This window comes from Diceros bicornis, chromosome 23 (assembly GCF_020826845.1).
Source record: "Diceros bicornis minor isolate mBicDic1 chromosome 23, mDicBic1.mat.cur, whole genome shotgun sequence".
Classification (NCBI taxonomy): domain Eukaryota; kingdom Metazoa; phylum Chordata; class Mammalia; order Perissodactyla; family Rhinocerotidae; genus Diceros; species Diceros bicornis.
In genome coordinates this window covers 211,622-223,662 of record NC_080762.1, presented here as the reverse complement: position 1 = coordinate 223,662, position 12,041 = coordinate 211,622, and positions in this window count along the sequence as shown.

Genomic DNA, 12,041 nt, shown 5'->3' with positions numbered 1-12,041 from the left:
CCTGCAAAGCTAGAAGACAAAACTAAAAATATTTAATGTGAAAACACATATTCCTTATCTTTTTCAGTAGTGTCCTCTTCCAGTGACAAACTGAAACAGTAACATTGGTCATTATGGTTATATAATACATTTATAAGTGCACCAAGATTTAGGAGGAGCAAAGTATGGGAAACTGGAGAGAGTCAAGGTTTTATCCGCCTCTTCAGAGTTGGTAAAATAAATCCCCAGCGTTCATGCTTGTTCTTTGAGGAAAATGGTAAGATCCTATTTACCCACTTTTGGTCTAGTGTAGATTTCTCTCCTACCTGGTCTGAAGCTCACTCTATTAGAGCCACACCCGCAGATTACATAATGCATATAGGGCACTGGCCCAAAAGATACAATTACACCCAGTGATGGTGGAAACCCATCCTCTCCCTAGCATGGATTCTCTTGTCAGATCACACAATCGCTGATGGATTCAGGCCTGCCCTCCCTCCTTCCTGCTGAGTGCCTATTTCTTTCAGGCAGTAACTTAGACTTTGGGTATCAGAAAATGAATAGGATATGGTCTTTTTCCTTCAGGAGCTCACTGTCTGGCAGAAGATACTAACAGGGAAACAAATACAATGCAACGTGATACATTTTTCTACTACAATTGACAAAGGTTGAAAAGAATACTCAGCCTGAGCTAGAACGTAAGGAAATAGCGCTGACTCAGGAGTGCCAGGAGCTCAGGCTATAACAGGCTTTCTGGAGGACACTTTGGTACCATGTATCAAAGGCCTTAAAACAACAAGTGACCACAGTTTGCCTCCTCAGCTCCACGGTTCAGGATTTATCCTAAGGAAATCGTCAGACAAGTTTGCAAAGATGTTTGCACAAATAAATATACTGCAGCATTTGCTGCAATAGTGAAAACACTGTGGTGTCCAATAATAGGTGATTGCTGCATCCATACAACAGAATATTTTATCACCATTAAGAAGGCTATAGATTTATACATAGTGAGTAGAATACATGCATTTGATAAATTTTTAAGTGAAAAGTAGGTTATAAAGCGTAATATAGATGTGATGAAAATGGCACATAATCTCTGTGGTCTTCCTCCCAAATACCCATAACCCCCGTCTAATCATGAGAAAAACATCAGACAAGTTCCAGTAGTGAGGCATCCCATCAAATCCCTCAACAGTACTTCAAAACCGTCAAGGTCTTAAAACAAGGAAAGTCTGAGAAACTGTCAAAACCAAGGGGGAGCCTGGGGCTGGCCCGGTGGCGCAAGCGGTTAAGTGCGCGCGCTCTGCTGCGGCGGCCCGGGGTTCGCAGGTTCGGATCCCGGGCGTGCACCGATGCATCGGTTGTCAAGCCATGCTGTGGCGGCGTCCCATATAAAGTGGAGGAAGATGGGCACGGATGTTAGCCCAGGGCCAGTCTTCCTCAGCAGAAAAAAAAGAGGAAGATTGGCAGATGTTAGCTCAGGGCTGATCTTCCTCACAAAAAAAAAAAAAGAAAAAAAAAAAACCAAGAGGAGCCTAAGGAGACATGAGAAATAAAAGTAATGTGGTATCCTGGATGGGGTCCTGCAACAGAAATAGGATACTAGTTAAAAACTAAGGAAATCTTAATAGCCTAGGGAATTTAGTTAACAATAATGTATCAATATTGACTCACTAACTATAACAAATGTATCACACTGATGCAACATGTTAATGTTGGGGGGTGAATATCAGAACTCTGTACTAACTCTGCAATTTTTCTGTAAATCTAGAACTGTTCAAAAAAATAAAGTACATTAATAAAAAACAACATAGCATAAACTATTTTTAAAGATATATATTTACTATATATGCATAGGAAAAAGTATGAAAGAGTGTACAGCAAGGTGTTAATTTTTTTTCACTCAGGTTTACTGAGATATAATTTATATGTACTTTTTTTACGTACAGTTCTATTAGTTTTGATAAATATGTACAGTCATGTCACCACCACCACAATCAAGATAGAGAACACTTGCATCAGCCCTAATGTCCTTTGTAGCCCAGCCTCTGGCAAGCACTGTTTTCTTTACTGACAGCTTTTGCCTTTTCCAGAATGCCACATAAATGGAATCACACAAGATGTGTACTGTGTTGATTAAAACTGTTCTTTTTCCCCCAGAATGTGGACATAGGTAATAATTTCCTTATCTGCATTTTTAAATTTTCTGTAATAAACTTTACTTTTGCAATTTAGAAAACTAAAAGTAAAAAGTAATTGTAACAGGTATTATACTGATGAGTGAGAAGACAAAGCTATCGGAGTACACGTGAGGAAATGTTTCAGATATTTAAGTTGCAGAATTGTTTTCCTAAAGAGTTAATTTCGAGTGGCAACAGAAGTTATGAGGTGGGCTCAGGGTTAGCCAGAGTCAGGTGAAAATTCTAGCTGTGCTCTGGACTAGTTGTGTGACTTTGAGTAGGCTATTTAATATCATTTACCCTTAATACCCTCATTTTAAAAATAGGGTTAAAACAGTATCTGTCTCACAAGGTTGTGAAAAGGATTAGATGAGACTGCATGTAAATTTGTGCATACTACATCTTAGTTAATAGAATTATTTGTACTATTTGGCTATGCTCACTTTCATGATGATATTATCACTGTCATTGCTGTGCTCCTGCGAATTGTTCAGACATGGACCGGCATTCTAGCCCATGGGCACAGAACGTGCCTCCAGGGACACAGAACAGCAAGTTCTGGACAAAGGAAAAAGGGTGCAGACCTCCGAGGGCCAGGTCATGAAGGACCTGCTTGCCCAGGCCAGGAAGTTGGTTCCTTACATCCTCAGGCCCAAGGACAGAAACCGTTTTGTTTGGCCAAATACACATATTTCTAACTATCTTTCTTATAGCCGCCTCACCTTTTACATCACATTGGCCCCCCTCCTTTTCCCCTCCCCACGCTTCCAAAGCATTCCATTCATGTCTTTGTCACTGCATTTATAATGGGGCATTTTACAAGCCTCCTCAGTTAGACAAGAGCTCCTGCAGAGGCTGTCCCCTACCTCACACCATATTCCACAGAGGCAGAAAATCTTAGTAAATATGTAGTGAATGAACAGCTACACTTTTGCAGGACAAACGAGAAAAACTGAGAGGATGCAATCCGTGGTGGATATGTTTCTATAAGGAGAAAAAGAAGAAACCAAGAACTGAATGATTAGAAGGAAAAACAGGGTGAAATGACAGAGAGACCAAAAGCTCCCGCAGATGCAGTGGGGGGCGTCTGGGGGCAAGCCCCCTTGACACTTGACGAGAATCATCTGGGTAGCTATCGTATTAATCAATCTTAACACACTGCTGTGTCTAGAAAGTGGGGCTCTGTATAAGTTAATATGAAACAAAATCTAAGACACATTGGTAACTGAAAAAAAAAAGTTGCAGAACAGTATGTATACCCTAAGTGTGTGGGGGAAATACATGTGTGTATATGCACACAGACACAGACATTCATACATTGCATGAACAGGAGATGAAACCAACATCACAGGTTGTCTCTGGAAGAGAGAGATCTTTTTCATTACAAAACTTTCAGTACCTTTTAATACCAGATACACATATTAATCTACTCATAATTTATTTTCAAAGAGATCTATAAAGAGAAATTTGAGATTACATTTCTAAAATTAACTTTAATAAAAAGGAAGCTACATGTATACGAGGAAAAAAGGTCTGGAATGACATATACCAAAATGTGAATGGTATGGCCATTGTCTGTGGGTATTTTTAAATTTTCTCCTTTTTCAGTCTTTCCTGTCTTGATTTCTAATTTCCCAGGGCTCAATCCTTAGTAGTTTTCTCTCTCCATATTCTCTTGGTGATCTCTAGTCTCATGGCTTTAAACAGCAACTATATGCTAAACAAATGTACACATCCAAGCCAGATCTGAGCTCCACAGTTCAACACACAACAGTGCCCAAGACATCTCCACCTGGAAGTCTAAACATCATCTCAAACATGACGACTCCAGAGTGCACTTCCTGTCCTCCTCCACTCCAACACACAAGGTGTCCTCAGGTCCAGGCACCATCGTCTCTCACACAGGTCACCTCGATGGCCTCCACACTGGTTTCCCTGCTTCTTCCCTTGAGCCCTATAGTCTATTCCCAACAGCAGCCTGAGGTAGTGATCTATCAAAATGCAGGCCTCTGCTCAAAACTCTCCACTTGCTTCCACTTCTCAAAGAGAAAAAACCCAAACCCTGAAAATGGCCTACAAGGCCCCACAGAATCTGCACCCCCCACCCTCCCACCTGCACAGCCTTACCTCTCTTACCTCTTGCTTTCCTGCCCTTCCACTCCCTTATCCTCCCCAGCCAGCCCAGCCTCCTTACTGCTCTTTCCAACCCAGGCAGGCTCCAATCTCACGCCGTTACACTCGTCCTTCCTCTGCTGTGACCCCAGATATTCTCAGGATTCAACCCCTCCCTTCCTTCAAGTCTCTGCTCAAAACTCACCTGCTCAAACAGGTCTATCTAAAACAGCAAGTGCCCACCCACAACCCTATTCCCCTTTCCCAAGTCTATATTTTTCCATAATACTTACCCCTTTCTAGTCTACAGAAGTGATTTGATTATTATAGCTATTTTTTATAATCTGCCGTGCTCACATTTGAATATAAGCTCCATGAGAATGGAGATTTTTGTCTGTATTGTTCACGGAGCCCAGAAAATATGAGACATACAGTAGATGTTCAAGAAATACATGTTGAATGAAAAGCTTGTAATATTGGTGTAATAAAGAATAATTCTAAAATAAGTCACTATAATGAATGAATGCTACAAGTGTCTACTTATCCACAACCTGAAACCTTTTTTGAATATTTATAAACAGTATATTTTGCTTTAAAAAATCCATTTCTGTTACCTTAACGAAAAAATATTTATGGCTTTTATTTTTTTCCTATTTATTAGAACCAAATTAGAAAAAGGCTTTATTTTCACTCTGGAAAAGACAAGTAAACTATTTTATCTCAGTGACTGCACTTTCTACCATAGGCAGCACAGCGGAGGAAAGACCAACAGCATTCAGGTTAAAGACAGGGCCCACCTTCACCACTATATCAGCACCGTGCGCTTTCAACACAGTACCCGAGTCTCTTGAGCCTCCCTCACACGTCTGCAGAACGGGAAAGATGACCACCTCACGGAGCCTTGAGGATGGCACCAAGTGGGCAGTATCCTCTCCATTTTCACAGCTTAGGACACAGGGCCAAAGGTTAGAGGACTAGTCAGGGAGCAGGTCAGAACTCTGTTCCCCAAACCGTGAGCCCAGGATTCTTTCCCTGCACCATCTCTCCCCCTTATTGCCCTGGGAGAGGGTAAGGGGAGAACAGCTAACTGGGGACTGGATTTGACTCTTCCTTCAGCACACGAGAGCCTGTCACCTCGAGCAGGGCCTTCAGGAAGTGCACTATTGCCACCTCTGGGCAACGCATGAACCACCTCAGGTCACCACAGATCTAAGCTAGTTAGATGGAATTAACAATAATTCGGGGCAATGTCGCTCCCACTTCTCCTTTCCTTTTCATGTGGATAACTATGCAAAATCACATTCTCCTCCCTTTGATTCTGCTTTTCAGGTCTCAGCTATTTCCACCCCAAAAACCTCTTCCTCATACCCTACATATGTGTTCTCTTCAACCCTCTTCCACTTTTTATTAGCTCTTCTCCAGTTACCGCAGGTAAATCTTTCTTCCGCTTTCTGACATCCTTTGTTATATTTATAAACTCTAAATTAGCCTCATTCTGGTTGGTAAGCACAAAAGCAGCATTCACAACACACCTAAATCAGGGAAAAGACCAGCATTTGCTCTGAACTGTTCTAGGCTCAGTGAACAACACAGTGCACCACCCCAGACCGTGATCAGATGTCCCCTTCAGCATCTTCTCGGACAGTTCACGTACCTCTTTATTCTAAACTCACGTAGCTGGGTGCACAGTGCTTCATGGAGCTATGGGTGGCTTCATGTGGTTCTACTACCTGGCAGCACTGTAACCTTGCGTGGCTATTCAACCTTTGCCCATTTCCTCATCTGTAAAGTGGGATCATAATGGAATCTCCCTCCTAGGGTGTTTTGAGGATTAAATGCGTTAATTCATTTAAAGCACTTACAATGGCTGCTGGCACAGAGTAAGAGCAAAATAAACATGGGTTACTGATATTTCCTCGAACATGAACATTCGATATTTAAAAATTTTTTTTCGTTATTTCTTACTCTTTAAAATACTATTACAACTTTTTTGTGTGTGTGTGAGCAAGATCAGCCCTGAGCTAACATCCGTGCTAATCCTCTTTTTGCTGAGGAAGACCGGCTCTGAGCTAACATCTATTGCCAATCCTCCTCCTTTTTTTTCCCCAAAGCCCCAGTAGATAATTGTATGTCATAGTTGCACATCCTTCTAGTTGCTGTATGTGGGACACAGCCTCAGCATGGCCGGAGAAGCGGTGCGTCGGTGCGCACCCAGGATCTGAACCCGGGCTGCCAGCAGCGGAGCGCACGCGCACTTAACCGCTAAGCCACCGGGCCGGCCCAATTACAACTTTTTTAAAAAAACTGGTTTTAACTACAAATACAGTGTTTCAGTCACAAAATCAATTAAATATACTCTTATTAGGTAACCTGATGATCTGATTACCACTCATAATATTGTTTCTATGGAAAGCTTATTGAATTCAGAAATATTTACAAATGAAATTTTGAAGCATATGTTATCTGGAAGATAGGGACTGCTTACATTAAAAATGCAAATATACATAAAACTACGACATATGATTTAATTTACCAGAAAATTCTTTACTTTTTTGAACCAGGATTTATTTCATAAGCAGTTCATCCATTTCTGCTGACATAGCAGCTACGGATCAGGCAACTCTGAAAAGCATCAATCAGAGGTGAAGGGGCCAGGATCCCCTCGCTTATTCACAGTCTGGCTTTTGCGACCAGACTCACTGTGTTTGTATAACATCACTACTCTAGGCTACACCACCTGCACTTGCTCAGGGGTCAGTTTCCTGAAGATAAGTTACTCAGCTGAGGAACTAGGATCTGCATGGGCAGAGTACAAAGAGCAGTCAAGTTAGACTGACAACCAGGAAGCCGATCCTACCAGCTACTTCCTTTTTATCCCTCCAAATAAGGAAACACCACTGTGCCCTGCAGACCCCATGAAATTCTGTTTGTTTTGGAACTAACAACAACAAAATATCTGTTGGTAAGATTGCCAGATTTAGCAAGAAAAACACAGGATGACCAGTTAAATTTGATTTTCAGATAAACAAGAAGTACTTTTTTGGTATAAGTATGTCCCAAATATCGCATGGGACATACTTACAACAATCAAGTATTCCTTGTTTATCTGCAATTCAAGTTTAACTGACCATCCTGTATTTAATCTGATCACCCTATTTGCTGGGAAATGATTTGTTTCTAGACATATTACAGTTCTCTCTCTCTGACTTTCTCTCTCTCTCTCTCTCACACACACACACACAGACACAGGTTTTCATACTTTGAAGGAATACATGCGTTTTGTAAACAAAGTACACCAATTTGTATTTACCTTCAAGGTTTTGGAAACTGCTTGAATTAGAAAGCTACCAGTAATTCTCATTTGTGTTCAAATTGGGGAAGAAATCCAGAATCTCATGTAATTAATTTTATTTCTTATTTGGCTCTGTAGAATTACAGAAATAAGATATAAAATTAAGTTTTTATTTTAATTCATTTTTGTTCTCTTTTCTCAAAAGTTAAAGGAAATCCCGTCTCAAAACAATTTAATGAGATAATACTGCCACCTGGAGATCAGAGGCAGCTATGACTAAGAATTAGCCTAATTTCTAATTCCCGAATAAGTAATCAACTTATTGAAACACTTGATTTAATTAATAATGCCATTCTGCCACTTGTCATCATATGAGTCTAGTAATTTTTTCCCATTTGTTCATTCATTCAATGAACATTTTCTAAATTTCTACTTTATACCAGACACTATGCTAGGCTTTGGGAATATAAAGATGTATAAGATCTGGTTCTTCCTTTAAGCAGCTAACAGACTAGTGGGAGAGAAAGGCAGATTACCAAGTGTCATCCTAGGTACTCTCGCCCTTTAAGATTAAAATGAAATTAAATATAACCTCAATCTTTATATAATGGAAAACTCTATCTCTCTGCTTTCTAAGATTGTAGGGTAGAATGTGGTTTGTAATTTTCCCATTCACCTAGACTCTAAGCTCCTGCTTTATCTGACACAGTTCAGTTTATGGGCTACTTTATTGTTACACACATGTTGCCCTGTTTCCCACCAAACCTCCCTAAGATGCAGAAGACAATGCCTTTTCCTTGACTTCCCTTATGATTAATGCACACAAAGCTTTGAGCTTGTAGGAAATTTACCTTGATGTCTGGAAGCATGGAGGATGTGTGTGTGTGTGTAATTAGAGCAACACTAACAATTACAAATTGAATAATAGACTTCACTGCTCTTTTTAAAGTCCTTTCCACCTTTTTTTTTTTTTTTTTGTGAGGAGGACTAGCCCTGAGCTAATATCCAATGCCAATCTTCCCTTTTTTTTCTTGAGGAAGATTGGCCCTGAGCTAACATCCATGGCCATCTTCCTCTACTTTATATGGGACGCCACCACAGCATGGCTTAACAAGCGGTGCGTTGGTGTGCTCCCGGGATCCGAACCCCCGAACCCTGGGCTGCCACAGTGGAGTGCGTGCACTTAACCGCTTGCGCCACCGAGCCAGCCCCCTTTCCACCATTTTGACTCCCCTTTCTCCTTGTGCTCCCTTTTCTGTTTTCCCAACCCCCACCCTCTACCACCGTGAACGAGTCTTCCTACTTGATTATATAAAGCAATTCAACTTTCTCAATCTCATATCCCCAAACTCAGCCTCCTGCCCACCTGTGCATACCCAGCTCTTACTGTTGTATTATGACACACAATGGGCCATCTACCTAGAGACTCATTCCTTTTCTTGCCCCTATGTAAAGATTTATTTCCCCACTGTCAGGAATTATGGCAACTCCTTAAAAGACAGAGTGGAGGCAATTTGGGTTTTAAATAACACATATAAATTTCCTTGTTCACTAGAGATATAAACAAGGTGTTATGGGAGCCCTTCCTCCTCTTCCTTCCCTCCCCCATCCATTCCTTCCTTCTACTTTCTCTGTTATACTGTAAGCCAGCCCTGTGGGTATTTCTTAGCAGTCCTGTGGTACTCCATGGTAATACTGCTGAACTCGAACTAAAACTCAAAAGGAGAGAAAACTGAAGGAAGAGTTGTAATGCAGTCTAGCTAATTTGCTCATGGCATGCTTTGTTTTCTGGCTAAGCCTGTAACACAAGCCGTCCCCTAAAGCTGGAGTGTTCCTATGACAAGAATTTAGAGAAAGGATACTAGAAGGATGAATCATCCTCATATCTTGCTGATAACCATTCCCTAATCCTGGTAACTACTCTTGGACTTAGAAAGGAAGTGTGAACATGAAATTGAATTAAAACATTAATTTTGTAAAATCCCAAACGTTAAGTTTAAAAAGAATCACTCAGTCAACAATTTCCCTAAGCTTTAGGACTGGTTCCTTCATCAGATCCCCTTGGCAGGAAGGCTAGTGCACCAGAACACAAAGTGCCCAGCTAAAGAAAGACCACTTCCTGGGCATTAATGATGCCATCTGATTGGCACTGTGACTGAGCGAGATTTTTAGACTTTGGGGTTTAAAGAGGGATTGTGGGAATCACTTTATTTTCAGAAATAAAATCAAAGAACTTCATTCATTCATAACACATACATTTACTGAGCATCTACCTTGTCACGTTCTATGCAACGTGCTTAAGATACAAAATCAAATAAAACACGATACCTGCCCTCAAGGAACTTATAGCCTAACGAAGAAGGCAAATTTATTAAAGACCATATACATAAGAATTTTGTAAACGTCTAAGACTTTGTAACTTTTCAGGTTCGTTGTTTCCTCCTTGTTTGTTTTTCCAAAGCAATTAGCAGTAAAATATAAGGGTCTCTGTGTTATTTTTGGGCCCTTCACTAATGCTTAAGACATACATCTCAGAGGAGACCAGAAATCTAGGCCAGAACACTGCCATTCTTTCAGTCCCATGAACATGGCAAGCTTATTTATGCTTTAGGGTTTCTTTACTAGCTGTTTCTTGAGCCAGACATGCAAGGAAGCATTGAGCCCGATCTATCTCGGCCTAGGCATTCTGATATGGGAGGAAAAGTAGGTGGAGGAACACCTAGCAAATGATGGATAGGCTTCCAAGTTAACACAAAACAAAACAAAACCTCTTCCATATAAGAACCACAGGCACTGAGACAGAGCAGCCCTTTGCTTTGGGCTGAGACACTTGCCTTTTCCTTTAGAGTGTAACCTTCTCAGGGGGAGGACAATGCACGTTTGCAGCTCAACACATGAGGATGTACAACAGAGGCTTCCAAACCCATTCATTTCCTGAGGACCTTGCAGAAAAATATTCCTGATTCAAATAAAACCTGAAAAAGATTATGACACTTATGATGCTATTGGAGATTTGAACACTGCCTTGATATATAACAATATTAAGCAATTATTACTATTTTAGGAATAATAGTGAAATTGTGGTTGAGTTTTTTTTATCTTTTAGAAATCTGTACTGAAATATTATGGATTAAATGACGTCTGGGATTTTCTTCAATATAATACTAGAGACGGGAGAATGTGGGGAGAGGGGTTTAAGTGAAACAACACTGGCCATGAGCCAGTACATGGAGGATGGGTACAGGTGGGTTCATTATACCATTCTGTCTTCTTTGGTATATGTTTGAAATTTTCCTTAAGAAAAGATTTTTTTGTAATAGAGATTCCTGGGTTCCCAAGAGATTCTGCCTGAGTAGGTCTAGAGCCTGTGAATCTGTATGTTTGCATCACCATCACTACCAGGAGATTCCGGGACAGACTCCTCCTTGCCTACCCACACTACAGAGTACAGTAGTGTTGGGTGGGTTCTTGTTAATCAAAACTCTTATCGTCCATATAGTGTCCTTAAGAAGAAGGTATCTGATTAGAGTAACTTACACACAGTGTGCACTTAACAGTCAATCCAAGTGAGGGATTTTTGCAGTTTAAAGGAAAATCGAGCAATCTCAAAGAACAAAATTTCTTTCAGGGAGGAACTCTAGATTTCAGGTAAAAGAAATCACACTCGAAATTGTACCTCGTGACTCCATCTCATGTCACTCTTTCCCAAGTCAGTTCAATCCAGCCACACCAACACCTCACTTCTTCAAATGAGCCAAGTTCATTTGTGCCTAAAGACCTGTGATTTAGCCATATGTCTTGTCTGAGGATGCTCTTCCCTCAGATCATTCCATGCTGGCTCCTGGCCATTATTCATATCTTAACCCCCAAAGCTGCCTTTTCAGGAAGGCCTTCCCTGATACTCCCTCTTCAGTACCCCGCCACTTACAATAACTCCCTACGACTTTAAGCTGTTATTTCAGAGCACTTATCACTAAATGAAACCATCCTATTTGTTTACTAACTTATTGTCTATACCCTGTATCAGGAATAAAACATCTCTGACTACAGGGTTCTTGTCTTTCTTGTTCATGGACGCACCCGACCTCCCACAACAGAGCCTGGCCACAACAGGGATTCAATACAGAACTCTGAATCCTGAAATAACTACATTCTACCTTCTTGTGGCCCTACATTATACTGGGGGTTGCGAATACAAATACCACAGGGCTCAGATGGGTACTAAAGGTAGGGGGTCTTAAAGAAAACTTGAGATCACTTAACCCCATCTAAAGGAGGCAGCTGCTCTTCAGCTTGAAGTATTGCTGCCAGGCTACAATGCAGATCTAGTGTGTTCAGATCTTCCCATTTATTACTGGGGTGCCAAATGAATGAAATGATATCCATTGTTTTATTCTTTCAATTTTAATTGTTAGCAATCAATTTGAAAAAAATTTAAAATAGCATGTGAGTCACCAGTCTGCAAGCTCTGCTCATAC